Below are 18764 nucleotides of genomic sequence, written 5' to 3'. Positions count from 1 at the left end.
TGCTTTGAAATGGACAGAAAGGATGAGAGATGAACATGGAGCACAAGGAAATTTGAGGGGATGGTTTTGTTCATTCTCTTGATTCTAGTGATGGTTTTGCAACTTATGCACATATGAAAATGTATGAAAATTTATACTCTATGCTTAACATATTGTATTTTAAATCATGATTCAATAAAGTATTTAAAAAGCATGGAAGTATGCCACAATAAACCTGTTTAAAAAAAAACTTACAGTGGGAAGATATAGGTGGAGAAGTTCTTAAAAAAAAAAAACACAACAATACAAAATGTCTTTGCAGACACAGCATTTAGAACATTCATACATTTATAATTCTAAATGGTACAATTTAAGATAACCATTTGACATTTCTTTCAAAACTAGTCATTTTCCTGGTTTATGATTCAACATTTAAATAAATGTTAGGTATTTATCCAAAAGCAGGAAAACATGTATTTTTAAAAAAAATGAGAAAGATTTACAGTAGTCTTAGTATTAGCAAAAGCATTAAAAATAATTCCAATAGTCATCAACAAAAAATTAATGAAGCTGTGACATATTTATAGAATAGAATAGTACCCAACAATTTAAAAAAGGAACTGCAGATAAACACAATAGTATATCAAATCTCAAAAATACTAAATGAAGCCAGAACATCATATGAAATACAATAAAAGCACAACAAATCTATGGTTTGTTTTGGAATGGAAGAGGGATTTGAATGGGAGGGTATAATAACGAGTTTTCTAGGATGATAGATGTGTTCTGTACCCTGTGTGGTGTGCAGGTTACAAGGATTTTTTCAATTTTCAAAATTCAATGAATTAACCAGTTAAGGTTGATATATTTTATTTTATGCAAATTGTATTTTCATTTAAAATAATTATAACTGTATATACTATATAAAATTGACTATATATATTCAAGTATATGGGGCTTCCCTGGTGGCTTAGTGGTAAAGACTCCACCTGCCAATGCAGGAGACATGAGTTCAGTCCCTAGGTCAGGAAGATCCTCTGAAGAAGGAAATGGCATCCCACTCCTGTATTCTTACCTGGAGAATTCCATAGACAGAGGAGCCTGGCAGGCTATGGTCCATGGGGTTGCAAGAGTCGACACAACTTAATGACTAAACAACAACAAAATGCAAATATATATTAATATTTCTTAATTTTTATTTTGAGCAGAAACTTGGCCATTGTAGAAGACATCAATCTATTTACTCGGCAGCCCTTCCTTTTCTCTTAGTTTCATCTGTATTTTGGACTTCAAATGTTTCACTGCACAATTTCAAAGACCCTTCCACTACTACTTTGTTTCTGTGTTACTGCAAAAGCACTACAATTATTCTTTTCCTGTGCCATCTTAGGTCTTGGAAATTTCTGTGAAGCTAAGACTCTTTTTCTAAATATGCCACACAGCTGTTTCTCTCCTCTGCGTCTGCTAGTTCTTTCAGATTTTGATCAGGAAATTGAGCATATATCTTTTCTGGATACAGATGAACAAACATATTTACCCAGCTACCTCCCTGAAACATAAATCATGAAGCTGGCTTCATGTTTCCTCACCTTGTAAGCCACCCCTCTTCCAAACATACACAGATACACACAAATGTATGTTCTCCTTAAAATAGTCATAATGACTACCTTAATCCATTATGACTTCTGTAACAATATACAACGCACTGGGTGGCTTATAAACATGGGATTTTTTTTTCTCTCTCTCACAATTCTGGAGACTGGAAAGTCCAAGATACAAGAGGCCAGAAAATTTAATGTCTGATGAGAGCCCATTTCCTGGTTCATAGAGAGCAGTCTTTTTGTTGTGTCCTCATATGGCAGAAGGGAAAAGTGATCTCTCTGGGATCTGTTTGCTGTTTGGTCGCTAAGTCATGTCCTACTCTTTGTGACCCCATGGACTGTAGCCCACCAGGTTCCAATCTATAATAATGGTTTTCCTTCACCCACAAAAAAAATTTAACAATTTTTTACTGCCATGCCAGTGAATTGGAGATTACCTCTTATTCATTATATTTTGCCTAAAACTTTTCTGTCTGCCATGAACCCTTTCCATTTTCTGACTGAGAATTAGATGGCATCTAAAAATGTTAATAAGTGACTCATCTTTATCTTTGATTGAACTGTCATACACCTCCATAAAACATTGAGCACTGGCTGCTCAAAAATAAGAAAAATGTTAAAAGAAGAATGTAAAATCATTCCTCTCCCACAGTCATATGTAATTGTTTTCCAGAAATCTTTTCTGTGTTCCAGAATTCATTCCCAAGAGACTAATCACTGCTTACCAGACCTCTACATACATTTTTCTGTGTATTATTGATTTGATGATTGTTTTTTTATTTATTTCAAATTACTATGTGCAAAACTCCATTCAGTATTCTAGAAAATCATTAACTGATTTTGCTTAACTTCATTTCTTCTTATTCTTATTTTCACTGTTTTGGTCAAGTAGTGATTCTCTCTGACTTAAATTGAATCCAGAGCTACTAAATTTCTCTCTTGTTATGACCATTACAGTATCATTCTTACACCACCACAATTTGTAATCTGTCCTCTCCATATTTAAAACATTATGGTTCCTTGAAGATGCCATACCCATCAACTCCTCTGGAATTTTACATATTCAATTCCTTCTACATAGAATGTTCTGTCCTTCTCTCATTGATTCTACTAATTTTTTAGTCTCATCTTAGAGATCACTTTCACTATAACGTTTTCGTAGATTATATACCCTGTCTATGGGTCGCTTCATCCTCTTGAAGTAAGGTTTGTAATAGTTCTTATGAGATTGCACTTTAATTACATACTTACTTATCTGTCTCTCCCATGAGAAACTTGAGGGCAACTCATTTTTTGTAGTATTCCTAATATTTTAAAATGACATCCATAATTAATGTATCATAATATTTGTTGAAGGAATAAATGAGTAAGAAAAATACTATTAATAAATGGGTATAGAAGTTAGAATTCAAGGTTACTTATATCATATAGACTTCAATAAGTATAACACTGTATATTAAGGTAAAACATGACTATGCTTTTTTCTTAATATATTGCAAGACAAGTATTTGCTTTATATAAATACACTTTTAACCTTGTCTAATCACTTAGGTAGATGGTAGAGATTTTTGACAATTTAACATGCAGAATTTCATGTTTCAATATGTAGATTATTTTCTATCAAGGACTAAGGATATCAAGGTGTTCTGTTACAAGGAGACACCATATGGACCACTTGTGGAGGACTGTTATAATTTACCATTATACATGCTGGCTCAGTGGTAAAGAATCTGCCTCCAATGCAGGAGACCACTTGTAATGCAGGAGACACAAGTTTAATCCCTGGGTTGGGAGGATCCTCTGGAGAAGGAAATGGTAACCCACTCCAATATTCTCGCCTGGGAAATTTCATGGACAGAGGAGCCTGGCAAGCTACTCTCCATGGTGTCACAACAGTTGGTCACAACTTAGTGACTAAACTACCACCATCATATCCAGAATACAGTGTGAAGCCCCCTTCCCACACCTAAAAATGTATATAATTACAGAGTCCTTACAAGTTATCTATAAAAAAATGTAAATACTATTCTTACAAACATTTTACTATATCCCTTATGGCAGAAAGTGAAGAGGAACTAAAGAGCCTCTTGATGAAAGTGAAAGAGAAGAGTGAAAAAGTTGGCTTAAAGCTCAACATTCAGCAAACGAAGATCATGGCCTCTGGTCCCATCACTTCATGGGAAATAGATAGGGAAACAGTGGAAACAGTGTCACACTTTATTTTGGGGGGCTCCAAAACCACTGCAGATGGTGACTGCAGCCATGAAATTAAAATATGCTTACCCCTTGGAAGAAAAGTTATGACCAACCTAGATAGCATATTGAAAAGCAGAGACATGACTTTGCCAACAAATGTCCGTCTAGTCAAGGTTATGGTTTTTCCAGTGGTTGTATATGGATGTGAGAGTTGGACTGTGAAGAAGGCTGAGCGCCGAAGAATGGATGCTTTTGAACTGTGGAATTGGAGAAGACTCTTGAGAGTCCCTTGGACTGCAAGGAGATCAAACCAGTCCATTCTGAAGGAGATCAGCCCTGGGATTTCTTTGGAAGGAATGATGCTAAAGCTGAAACTCCAGTCCTTTGGCCACCTCATGTGAAGAGTTGACTCATTAGAAAAGACTCTGATGCTGGGAGGGATTGGGGGCAGGAGGAGAAGAGGACGACAGCGGATGAGATGGCTGGATGGCATCACTGACTCAATGGACGTGAGTTTGAGTGAACTCCGGGAGTTGGTGATGGACAGGGAGGCCTGGCGTGCTGCGATTCATGGGGTCTCAAAGAGTCAGAAATGACTGAGTGACTGAACTGAACTGAACTGAATTGAGTTCTTTTCTTGTCAGTTAAATTCTTGTTAAATGTAAAATAGGATTTGACATAGTTGTTTGAGACCCATCATTCAGATTTTAGTTGGATAATTTTATATTGGCAACAAAATAACTTTGGTACAGATTTAGCCTGACAAAAAGTATGTTGGCTTTTTCTTTTTTAAATTGCCGTGACTGAATTTTGCCTTTGGTTTCATGACCTAAGGCAGACCTCTCACTTTGCATATTTACCATAGGGTTGATGGATGAACAGATGGATCAAGTACACCATGGGGGGTCCTATCAGCTGTCTCCAATTCTCTGAATGGCGATGGAATGAGTGAACATGTTTCATGAAAATGGAAATGTTAGAGTTTTGTGCATCCAAGTTAAACAATGTCTTATTCTACCTCTTCAGAAGTTAACTTTAAGAACTACTGCAAATTCTTATACTTCAGTGTATTTGTAAATACATCATTAGTCCTCCTTTGTATGTAATCATGTATAGAGCAAAACATCTCAGAATAACTAAATGTCATATGGATGTATTCCAGCTATTTATTTAAAAGTTTTAAATGTCTGAATAGAGGGTTGACACTGAATGACTTAATTATCCTAATTATTGATTTGAACCTTTAAAATATCACTGCAATCAGCAATAAGAAATTGAGACTACTTATTGCTCTTAATGTATTCACCTGTTATCAAGCTTTGATTGGGCAAAACGAATCAACAGAACTAAGCTTAACTTTTGTCATAACTGCAATTAACAGTCTCACAAACTCCTGCTGTCATTAATGCCAAGGCCAGTCTTCACTTTTAGAACTAAAATTACAAACTTACAAAACCATTTCCAGGGACAATATTATCATAGTATAGACCACACAGAAACTTAATTTTGTGTATTTTATAACTATGCCTTAATCCCTATATCAGATTATTCCCATTCTTTCTTCTAATTTATATACTTTTTTTTAAACATATTTCATGTTCATATGGAATACATAATACTTATGTATAATTGTAAGTATATATTTGGTAATTTTTAACATAGTCACATATAGATGGGATAAAACATATGAATAAGCAATAATCATAGTCTTTCAAAAAGGTTAGAAATTATGAACAGGGAGTACTGCTGCTGCTGCTGCTAAGTCGCTTCAGTTGTGTCTGACTTTGTGTGACTCCATAGATGGCAGCCCACCAGGCTTCCCCTTCCCTGGGATTCTCCAGGCAAGAACACTGGAGTGGGTTGCTGTTTCCTTCTCCAATGCATGAAAGTGAAGTGAAGTCTCCAATGCATGAAAGTGAAAGTGAAGTCGTTCAGTCATGTCCAGCTCTTAGCGGCCCCATGGACTGCAGCCCACCAGGCTCCTCCGCCCATGGGATTCTCCAGGCAAGAGCACTGGAGTGGAGTGCCATTGCCTTCTCCCACAGGGAGTACTGGGTCCAACCAAACCTGAGTTCTATATTGTTCTGCCACTTGTGCTGCAGTCCATGAAGTCACAAAGAGTCGGACACGACTGAGCAACTGAACTGAAGTGATGCTGAAGCTGAAACTCCAATACCGTGGCCACCTGATATGAAGAACTGACTCATTGGGAAGAACCCTGATGCTGGGAAAGATTGAGAGCAGGAAGAGAAGGGGACGACACAGGATGAGATGGTTGGATGGTATCACTGACTCGATAGACATGAGTTTGAGCCAGCCCCCAGGAGTTGGTGATGGACAGGGAAGCCTGGCATGCTGCAGTCCATGGAGTCGCCAAGAGTCGGACATGACTGAGCGACTGAACTGAACTGCCACTTAATACCTGTGACCATAAGCAAGTTACTTGACATGTACATATATAAACATATATGTGTACACAAATGTAGATGAAGATGTAGCTATAAATAGGGGTATCATATAGAATGGGCTTCCCAGGTGGCAGAGTGGTAAAGAATCCACCTGCCAATGCAGGAGATGCAAGAGATATGAGTTCAATCCTGAGTTGGGAAGAGCCCCTGGAGGAGGAAACAGCAACCCACTTCAGTATTCTTGCCTGGAAAATTCCATGGGCAGAGGAGCCTGGAAGGTTTTATAGAGTTGAAAAGAGTTGGACATGACCGAGCAACTGAGCACACATACCACACACACATAGATATAAATATAGATAGAATGGAGATATGCCAATATAATCTCCTCTGTAAACTTATGTTCTACTCACTTATTCATAGTCGGTATTATAGTGTTTCTAGCTCTGCCTTTCCCAGATATAGTGTATAAATTTGTCTGGAACTCATGGGAACCCTACTTGTCCCAATGATATGCTTCCATTCACATTTTGGACCAGAAGATCTAAACATTCCTCATGATCAGATTGTTAAAGAAAATAAATTGATCATACAAGTAAATAAGTTTTGGCCTTTTCTATACATTTTCCATCACCAGGACCAGTTAAGTACATTTGCTTCTTGATTTTCCTAAGTGGTTAATTTTGCACTGGGTATACAGAAGTGTCTGTTGCACACTAAGAACTAGCCTTGCTGTGTTCTGCCTCAAATAGTCCTATCAGAAAAGATTTCATCAACAGAGCCGATTCATCTAAAACGAGGAAATGTGATCATTCACATGACTTGTGGAACAGTGTTGCATGCATTTAGTTTTCTGACCTTGTTATCTAGAAACAAATTTGTTGATGTGAAAAGAGGTTTGCTTCTAACATCATCATGGGAAGACTGTGTTATTGCTGTTTAAATTTTCTGATCATAAGGACTGATCAGTTTGTGGATAGGTTAGCTAGTACCAGTACCAATTGGAACAACAAGCAAAGAAACAAGTACCAAAGAACAACAAGCTAGTACCAGAGATACATATGAGTATCCAGAGATCTCAGTTGTACGTGAGGGGTTTGTGGGAAGAGAGAGAGAGGTCCGGTTGAGTTCAGTCGCTCAGTCCTGTCCGACTCTTCGCGACCGCGTGGACTGCTGCCTCTGCCCAGCATCTTGAATATTGTAATGCATATTGAAAACCCAAGAAAAAATCAAAATTCACAATTCGAAGTATAGTTTCTACAGAATGCGTGTCATTTTTGCACCATCATAAATCTGGAAAACTCTTGAGTTGAACCAAATTAAGACAGAGATTGTCTGTACATTAAAAACATCTCTCTAACAACAGGAGCCCTTTTCTTTCTACCTTGACTCATATAATCATTTTTTGGTGATTTGAAAATCTGCACAAAATATCAATTCAACGATCTGTTCTCTCAGTTCTTTGACCAACCCAGCTGCAGATATCATGTTTCTCATTTGACTTCAAACAAGCATTCTCATTGGCATGCCATAGGCTTATGCTGTTACATTTTTCACATTACCTGTATAACAATTTCAAATACCCTAATTGAATAATTTACACTAGGAGACTAACTACACATATAGCTGAATAATTATTCTAAGTCCCCTTGATATTTTCCACATCCTCTAAAACCTATCAACAAAATATTATAATTACTTGTTCTATCAGCCTTGTGTCTATAGCAAATCATTTTAAAAAACTGTATCATCTGTTCATACTCTTGGTCCCTGAACCTGGGTCACTAGTCAGCTGAGTGTTATATATTTTCAAATCTGTATCTTTGCTATGGAATGTAGACTTTTCAATGCCTCTCCCGTCCTACATAAAGAAACTTCTTGATTCCTAGGGAGCTGAAAGTCATACATTTTGCCACCTTCAGTCCTTTTACATCCACTCCTTTGTTTTTGATTCCCATAGGTCTGAAAGAAAGTCTTATGAAAATGCTGTCTTAATTGTGCTTACTCATCTCACTGCCATTCTGAGTCTTTTTGTTTTGTTTTTATTTCTCAAAATTCTAATTGTCAGGATGAGCTACTTCCAGTCACCAACATACTTTATCTCTTGCATCTGTTTTTGCCCTTAATTTTCAGGGCTGTATTTGATCTAGATGAGTATCCTTGCATTCATATTTTCTTTGCTTGTTGTTCCCATTGATTCGGTGTATACCTGGCATCACTGTGCTTTCTCTTTGTTTCCTTTTTTTTTTTTGGTGCCCTTCAATGATAAGAAAATATTCTTCTCTGTATTCACCTTTGCTTTCTAACCATATCTTTATCTGTATCAATATCTATATATACCTATTATCTATGTTTTTTCTTAAATAGAGTGAGTCTAAATTCTCTATTTCAATTTCTGATATCATCAACAGCAGGTTAATTTTTTTTCATCTCAGCATAATTTTAAGTTCCCTTATACACTGTTTCCTTTCAGTTCTCAGTGGACCATTTTATCTTCTACTTCAGAGAGAAAACAGAAGTTAGAAGTTAAGTGACAGCAAGTAATTCAATCTTTGCTTTACTCTATTTTAAAATTTTTCACTTCAACTTTATTTCTTACTCTTGTTCATTCCTTTCCCAGAATATGAGATGTTCCTTTTCATTTACCCTAGTGATTTATCATACATATTTTCTCTTATGTCAAAACATACTTATTAGAAACTTGTAAAAACAGCGACATATAAAAAATAAAATGAATAAGCATCTCTGCTAACTTAAAAATAACTGGTATTTACAATTTTATCAGTTTCTTTACAGGGCTTACTAAAATACCTGTTTCAATAGTAAATTTAGTTAAAAATTTTATACATGTTTTTCTGTCCTATTATTGTCATTTAAGATAATTGTCTTATGCTCTAGAGGCCATTCAGTCTGCACTTATTCACTTCACTATTTAATCTTCACAAGAGCCCTGTGGGATAACTACCACACATGAGCATTTTGAGGTTCAGTGAGGGAAGTGTTTTAGAATTAGCAGAACTAGCATTCAGATTCTAGATCTCACAACTAGATCAGCACTCTTTCCACTATCCATACAAAACAAAAGGCAAGATACGGGCAAGAGGTTCACGGGGAAAGAAACAGAAAACTACAAACTAGGAAATCACTGGGAAGTGAATGGTCAGAGCTGAGATGAAGAATCAATGTATGACATAGTAGACACAGGGTATGATACTGGAAACAAAGGACGGAACAAAAGAGTCCGAAATGCAGTACTTGGGTGCAATCTCAAAAATGACAGAATGATCTCTGTTCATTTCCAAGGCAAACCATTCACTATCACAGTAATCCAAGTCTATGCCCCAACCAGTAATGCTGAAGAAGCTGAAGTTGAACGGTTCTATGAAGACCTACAAGACCTTTTAGAACTAACACCCAAAAAAGATGTCCTTCTCATTATAGGAGACTGGAATGCAAAAGTAGGAAGTCAAGGAACACCTGGAGTAACAGGCAAATTTGGCCTTGGAATACAGAATGAAGCAGGGCAAAGACTAATAGAGTTTTGCCAAGAAAATGCACTGGGTATAACAAATACCCTCTTCCAACAACACAAGAGAAGACTCTACACATGGACATCACTAGATGGTCAACACTGAAATCAGATTGATTATATTCTTTGCAGCCAAAGATGGAGAAGCTCTATACAGGCAGCAAAAACAAGACCGGGAGCTGAGACTCAGATCATGAGCTCCTTATTGCCAAATTCAGACTTAAATTGAAGAAAGTAGGGAAAACCAGTAGACCATTCAGGTATGACCTAAATCAAATCCCTTATGATTATACAGTGGAAGTGAGAAATAGATTTAAGGGCCTAGATCTGATAGATAGAGTGCCTGATGAACTATGAACGGAGGTTCGTGACATTGTACAGGAGACAGGGATTAAGACCATCCCCATGGAAAAGAAATGCAAAAAAGCAAAATGGCTGTCTGGGGAGGCCTTACAAATAGCTGTGAAAAGAAGAGAAGTGAAAAGCAAAGGAGAAAAGGAAAGATATAAGCATCTGAATGCAGAGTTCCAAAGAATAGCAAGAAGAGATAAGAAAGCCTTCCTCAGTGATCAATGCAAAGAAATAGAGGAAAACAATAGAATGGGAAAGACTAGAGATCTCTTCAAGAAAATTAGAGGACCAAGGGGACATTTCACGCAAAGATGGGCTCGATAAAGGACAGAAATGGTATGGACCTAACAGAAGCAGAAGATATTAAGAAGAGATGGCAAGAATACACAGAAGAACTATACAAACAAGATCTTCATGACCAAGATAATCACGATGATGTGATCACTCACCTAGAGCCAGACATCCTGGAATGTGAAGTCAAGTGGGCCTTAGAAAGCATCACTATGAACAAAGCTAGTAGAGGTGATGGAATTCCAGTGGAGCTATTTCAAATCCTGAAAGATGATGCTCTGAAAGTGTTGCACTCAATATGCCAGCAAATTTGGAAAACTCAGCAGTGGCCACAGGACTGGAAAAGGTCAGTTTTCATTCCAATCCCAGAGAAAGGCAATGCCAAAGAATGCTCAAATTACCACACAATTGCACTCATCTCACATGCTAGTAAAGTAATGCTCAAAATTCTCCAGGCCAGGCTTCAGCAATACGTGAACCGTGAACTTCCTGATGTTCAAGCTGGTTTTAGAAAAAGCAGAGGAACCAGAGATCAAATTGCCAACTTCTGCTGGATCATGGAAAAAGCAAGAGAGTTCCAGAAAAATATCTATTTCTGCTTTATTGACTATGCCAAAGCCTTTGACAGTGTGGATCACAATAAACTGTGGGAAATTCTGAAAGAGATGAGAATACCAGACCACCTGATCTGCCTCTTGAGAAACCTCTATGCAGGTCAGGAAGCAACAGTTAGAACTGGACATGGAACAACAAACTGGTTCCAAATAGGAAAAGGAGCACGTCAAGGCTGTATCTTGTCACCCTGTTTATTTAAGTTAAATGCAGAGTACATCATGAGAAATGCTGGACTGGAAGAAACACAAGCTGGAATCAAGATTGCCAAGAGAAATATCAATAACCTCAGATATGCAGACGATACCACCCTTATGGCAGAAAGTGAAGAGGAACTAAAAAGCCTTTTGATGAAAGTGAAAGTGGAGAGAGAAAAAGTTGGCTTAAAGCTCAACATTCAGAAAATGAAGATCATGGCATCCGGTCCCATCACTTCATGGGAAATAGATGGGGGAACAGTGGAAACAGTGTCAGACTTTATTTTTCTGGGCTCCAAAATCACTGCAGATGGTGATTGCAGCCATGAAATTAAAAGACATTTACTTCTTGGAAGGAAAGTTATGACCAACCTAGATAGCATATTCAAAAGCAAAGACATTACTTTGCCAACAAAGGTCCGTCTAGTCAAGGCTATTGTTTTTCCTGTGGTCATGTATGGATGTGAGAGTTGGACTGTGAAGAAGGTTGAGCACTGAAGAATTGATGCTTTTGAAGTGTGGTGTTGGAGAAGACTCTTGAGAATCCCTTGGACTGCAAGGAGATCCAACCAGCCCATTCTGAAGGAGACCAGCCCTGGGATTTCTTTGGAGGGAATGATGCTGAAGCTGAAACTCCAATACTTGGGCCACCTCATGCAAAGAGTTGACTCATTGGAGAAGACTCTGATGCTGGGAGGGATTGGGGGCAGGAGGAGAAGGGGACGGCAGAGGATGAGATGGCTGGGTGGCATCACTGACTCGATGGACGTGGGTCTGGGTGAACTCTTGGAGTTGGTGATGGACAGAGAGGCCTGGTGTGCTGTGATTCATGAGGTCGCGAAGAGTCGGACATGACTGAGCGACTGAACTGAACTGAACTAAATGGAATGAAATAAATTGTGTTTTTGTTGTACATTATAATATGTGTGTGTGTGTGTGTGTATGCCATCATGTGGCAATTGCCAATTTCCAGTTTGAGTTAGTAAGCAGAAATACGTAGTGATAAGTCAAGTGACTGTATATGAGATAAGTAGTAAGAAAGTCTAACAGAAAAACAGCTTCCCCCATCAAACTCTATACAAATACTCCTGGAAATAGCGCTCTCATTATCACTCTCCCATCTTCTCTTCCTCTCTCCCTCCTATATCTTCTCCTGGAAAAGTACTCTTATTTGTGCTCTTTTTTGGAGGTGTTTTTGTATATATTGATACAAACTTTATAATGTAAACTAAAGCTCCAAGAATTTATAATTAATTCTCTCAAATATTCATATTGATAAATCCAAAGCACTGAGGTAGAAATTCAGCTTTTCTTTTCTAAATCATGGGTCCAGGATTTCAGATACCATGAAGCCACAGAAATTGAGCAGATGGTACTCTGCAATTAATAGGAATTTAAACATCAAATGCTGAGTGTTTAATAGCATTTGCTTTGCTTATTATTAGGTATTGAATTTTATTCATGTACTGCTTAAAAAAAAATTACTCTACACTCTGCTACATTTGACCTTACAGGAGATTAGGAAATTGAGAAGTTATTGAGTGAAGAGATCCAACAAAATTACAATTACAGAAACCTCTGAATGCTGCATGTAATTGAATTTATCCACAAGCTGAAAATCAATGCAGTCATCCAGAAACACACCAAATGTGACATTTGGCTTTTTCTGCTTTATCAAGCCTAATTGATGTTAGAGGAAATAAATGAAAGAAATATGTAGTCTTATAGTAGGAGTCTCTGTTCAGTTCAGTTCAATTGCTCAGTCGTGTCCAACTCTTTGTGACCCCATGGACTGCAGCACGCCAGGCATCCCTGTCCATCGCCACCTCCCAGAGCTTACTCAAACTCATGTCCATCAAGTCAGTGATGACATCCAATCATCTCATCCTCTGTCATCCCCTTCTCTTCTTGCCCTCAATCTTTCCCAGCTTCAAAGTCTTTTCAAATGAGTCAGGTCTTCGCAACAGGTGGCCAAGGTATTGGAGTTTCAGCTTCAGCATCAGTCCTTCCAATGAATATTCAGGACTGATTTCCTTTAGGATGGACTGGTTGGATCTCCTTGCAGTCCAAGGTACTCTAAAGTGTCTTCAAGGAGTCTCTGAGGATATAGCAGATAGTCATTCATAAGAGCTAAGGGCAGTTCATAATTTTGAGTGTACATTGATGTCAGCAAGTGAGACTAATTCCAGCTCTTAAAATTTCTCCCTGGCTTCCTATAGGGAGTGATAAAAGGAAGACATCTATTTAGAGGCTGAACATTGATATAAGATTGCTTTTTAAAAATGAATTTATTTTTAATGGAGGATAATTGTTTTATAGCATTTTGTTGGTTTCTTCCATACAACAACATGAACCCACCATAAGTATATATATATGACCATCTCTCTTTAAGTTCCCCACCCATACACCCACCCCATTCCACTCCTCCAAGCTGCTTTGGGACTAAAATTTTTTTTAAAATAGTGATAGCTAAAGGATTACTATAAGAGGGTTTTTTAAAACATATTTTTTAAATATTTAAGGATATGTTGACATCTCCATTACAACAAAATAACTATTTTTTAATAATCTAAAAATAATATCGAAAAGTCATTACATTTTATTTCTTTGTATTGTTGATATAATACTTTTGCTCATTTCCTACCCCAATAGATCATTACTCTGTACACACATATCTACACATGTATAGTCATACATTTCTACATTGTACTCATGCTAAAAGGCTATTTTATCCAGTCCACCAAGCTGGCTGTTCCCTCAGAAACAACCTCCCTTGTTTAACAGCAATCTAGTTTTCCTAAGAGGTGCTCTAGAGAGCATTTTCTCAGTCTTTCAGACATACATGCAAGGGATATAACCAAGTCTCCTTGCAAATGTTGCTTTTTAATATCAATTCTACTTTTTTCTCAACCCCCCCAAGAATTTTTAATAAAATATAAAATCAATCTTTCCAAGAACATACATCTGTGTCAACAGAAGTAAATTATAAGACTTCTTGAGGCAAAAATCTGCCATATTATCACTGCTTATAAATTTCATAAGCAACTGAATGAAGTAATAATCTAGAAATTTACTAAAATCTTACTCATGTGGTTTATATCTATTGCTGTCAAAGCCTCCAAGATTCTTACTTGGAAGAAACAAGATGCTCACAAGTTCCTTCTTTAGGGATTCCATATATCATGCTCTAACGTAGAGAAGTGTGTTGTTAAGGAACCTGCAGCAGAAACTATACAGGAACATGATGAACAAACTCAAATGATAACTTTCTGGAACCTGTGGAATTTGAAGTGTAATTCCTAAGACTCACTTTTTTAGCTTTCTAATAGTAATCAGGTCTTAGGAGCATGAAAGGATTTAGACATATCTTCAAGGTGGATGTACAATTCAATTCACTACAATATGTAAATAGCACTCCAATTGCAAAGTAATAGATAACACTGAACATGCCATTTACATGTAACTATGCATTGCTTTATTTAAAAAGAAGGTATATATTGAACAAAAATTAAAGATTAATCCTCATCTCTTAAATCTCCTGCATTGGTAGGTGGGTTCTTTACCACCAGTGCCACTTGGGAAGTCCTATCTTTATAAATACAAACCCCAAATCTGTGTTTATTTTTGAGTAAATGATTTCATGACTAAGATATGTTAGTTAAAAAATTGGTACCCAGGAAATAATTCCATTTTTTTCTTAACAATGTGATAAATAGACTACTTTTAGAGCAATTTTAGGTTCATAGTAAACTTGAGCAGAATATACAGGAATCCCCATACACCCACTGGCTCCCTGGGTTCTCTATTCTGTTCAATTGGTTAATTGATCTACTCTTTCATGAGCACTGCAATGCCTTGTCAACACTTGTCAACATGTACACTTTGAAGTAAGTGTTGAAGTTAGGTATCATGAGCCCTCCAATTTTGTTCTCCTTTAGTATCAAGTTAATTAGTCTGAGTCTTTTGTCTCTACATACAACATTATTATCAGTTTCTCATATTCTACAAAATAAATTGCCAGGATCTTGAGTAGGATTGCGTTGACTTTATAGATCATGTTAGGAATAAAAAACATCTTGACAACATTGAGTCTTTTTATGTGTGAATATGTAAATCAAATCCCTTATGTTTATACAGTGGAAGTGACAAATAGATTTAAGGGACTAGATCTGATAGAGTGCCTGATGAACTATGGACAGAGGTTCATGACATTGTAAAGGAGACAGGGATCAAGACCATCCCCAAGAAAAAGAAATCCAAAAAAGCAAAATGGCTGTCTGAAAAGGCCTTATAAATATCTTTGAAAAGAAGAGAAGTGAAAAGCAAAGGAGAAAAGGAAAGATATACCCATTTGAATGCAAAGTTCCAAAGAATAGCAAGGAGAGATAAGAAAGCCTTTCTCAGTGATCAATGCAAAGAAGTAGAGGAAAACAATAAAATGGGAAAGACTAGAGATCTTTTCAAGAAGATCAGAGATACCAAGGGAACATTTCATGCAAAGATGGGCTCAATAAAGGACAGAAATGGTATGGACCTAACAGAAGCAGAAGATATTAAGAAGAGATGGCAAGAATACACAGAAGAATGGTACAAAAAAGATCTTCACGACCCAGATAATCTCGATGATGTGATCACTGACCTAGAGCCAGACATCCTGGAATGTGAAGTCAAGTGGGCCTTAGAAAGCATCACTATGAACAAAGCTAGTGGAGATGATGGGATTCCAGCTGAGCTACTTCAAATCTTAAAAGATGATGCTGTGAAAGTCATGCACTCAATATGCCAGCAAATTTGGAAAACTCAGCAGTGGCCACAGGACTGGAAAAGGTCAGTTTTCATTCCAATCCCAAAGAAAGGCAATGCCAAAGAATGCTCAAACTACCACACAATTGCACTCATCTCACATTCTAGTAACGTAATGCTCAAAATTCTCCAAGCCATGCTTCAGCAATATGTGAACCATGAACTTCCAGATGTTCAAGCTGGTTTTAGAAAAAGCAGAGGAACCAGAGATCAAATTGTCAACATCCGCTGGATCGTGGAAAAAGCAAGAGAGTTCCAGAAAAACATCTATTTCTGCTTTATTGACTATGCCAAAGCCTTTGACTGTGTGGATCACAATAAACTGTGGAAAATTCTGAAGGAGATGGGAATACCAGACCACCTGACCTGCCTCTTGAGAAACCTCTATGCAGGTCAGGAAGCAACAGTTAGAACTGGACATGGAACAACAAACTGGTTCCAAATAGGAAAAGGAGTACGTCAAGGCTGTATCTTGTCACCCTGTTTATTTAAGTTAAATGCAGAGTACATCATGAGAAATGCTGGACTGAAGGAAACACAAGGTGGAATCAAGATTGTTGGGAGAAATATCAATAACCTCAGATATGCAGATGACACCACCTTTATGACAGAAAGTGAAGAAGAACTAAAGAGCCTCTTGATGAAAGTGAAAGAGAAGAGTGAAAAAGTTGGCTTAAAGCTCAACATTCAGAAAACGAAGATCATGGCATCTGGCCCCATCACTTCATGGGAAATAGATGGGGGAACAGTGGAAACAGTGTCAGACTTTATTTTTCTGGGCTCCAAAATCACTGCAGATGGTGATTGCAGCCATGAAATTAAAAGACATTTACTTCTTGGAAGGAAAGTTATGACCAACCTAGACAGCATATTAAAAAGCACAGACATTGCTTGCCAACAAAGGTCCATCTAGTCAAGGCTATGGTTTTTCCATTGGTCCTGTATGGATGTGAGAATTGGACTATAAAGTAAGCTGAGCACCGAAGAATTGATGCTTTTGAAATTTGGTGTTGGAGAAGACTCTTAAGAGTCCTTTGGACTGCAAGGAGATCCAACCAGTCCGTCCTAAAGGAGATTAGTCCTGGGTGTTCATCAGAAGGACTGATGCTGAAGCTGAAAATCCAATACTTTGGCCATCTAATGTGAAGAGTTGACTCCTTCAAAAAGACCCTGATGCTGGGAAAGATTGAGGGTAGGAGAAGAAGGGGAGGACAATGGATGAGATGCTTGGATGGCATCACTGACTCAATGGACATGAGTTTGGGTAAACTCCAGTAGTTGGTGTTGGACAAGGAGGCCTGGTGTGCTGTGGCTCTTGGGATCACAGAGTCAGACACTACTGAGCGACTGAACTGATCTGAATGGAATATCTATTTAGTCATCAGTTTTGTAGCTTTCCACATATAGATCTTGAACAGATACTTTGTTAGATTTGTATTGAAACGTTTCATTTATTTGGGGTCTAATGTAAATGGTATCATGATTTTTATTTCAAATTCCACTTATTCACTGATGGTATATAAGAAAATAATTAGTTTTTGTATATTAACCTTATATCCTGAAAATTTTCTATATAACTAATTAGGAGCTTTATTGAGGATCTTTTCAGGTTCTACATAGATAATCACATTCTATCTGCAAACAAAGACTATTTTATTCCTACCTTCTCACATATCTCAATAATGAACACAAGTCTCTTGCATTGCAAATGGATTCTTTACTGTCTGATCCACCAGGGAAGCCCCATATTTGGATTCATATCTAACATGTTTGTTACTGTTTCTGTTTATTACCCTTGTTCTTCTTATGTTTGTTATTCCATTCTTTTCCTTGCCCTTTTTGGTTTTAACTGACCATTTTATATGATTCTGTTTTCTTTTCCTTTTTAGCATACCAGTTATTCCTCTCTTTTTTTAACCCTGGTGTCTGCCCTAGAATTTTCAATATAAACCTAATATAAGTTCACTTTTAAATATCACTGTACCAGTTAACAGAAAGCTCAAGGACTTATAATAACAATATTCCAAATTCTTTCTTCTCACTCATTGTAAGATTTCTGTCATTAATTTCACTTACAAATAACTATAATCATCAAATACATTTTTGCTATTTTTATTTTGAATAAACTTGTATCTGCTAGATAAATTCAGAATAATAAAAATTAAAGTTTTAATGTTTCCTTCACCTACTCCTCTAATTGTCTTTCTTTCTTGATGTAGAACTGAATTTTAGCCTTACTTCCCTTCTTTCTAAAGAACTTCTTTTAATTTTTTTTCAAGATAAGTTTACTGACCACACATTCCCTCAATTTTTGTTTGTCTTAGAAAATTTTTATTTAACTTACATTTTTGAAGGATAAATTTATGATATAAAATTGAAGCTTGTTTTTTTTTACTTTTTCTCAACAATTTAAAATTTTCACCTCACTTTATTCTTGCTTGCATGATTTCTGAAGAAATGTCAAATATAATTCTTCTCTTTTTTCCTTCATAAATGAGCTATTTTTCCTTGGTCTTCTCCAAGATTGTTTCTTCATCTTTGATTTCTGCAGTTTCAATATGGCATGCCTTAGTGCAGATTTTCTTTTGGTATGGATCCTTCCTAGTATTATCTGAGACTCCTCTGTCTATAGTTTGGTGTCCAATATCAATTTGTGGAAACTCTCCATCATTATTGCTTCTAATTTTCCTTCTTTTCCTTTTTCCCTTCCTTCTCTTGGTTTTCTCATTATGTGTATGAAATGCATTTGTATTTGTTCCACAGTTCTTGGATATTCTATTTCATTTTTTGCAGTATTTTT

Source organism: Bos indicus x Bos taurus, chromosome 9, assembly GCF_003369695.1.
Source record: "Bos indicus x Bos taurus breed Angus x Brahman F1 hybrid chromosome 9, Bos_hybrid_MaternalHap_v2.0, whole genome shotgun sequence".
Classification (NCBI taxonomy): domain Eukaryota; kingdom Metazoa; phylum Chordata; class Mammalia; order Artiodactyla; family Bovidae; genus Bos; species Bos indicus x Bos taurus.
Note: the sequence above shows the minus strand (reverse complement) of the source record.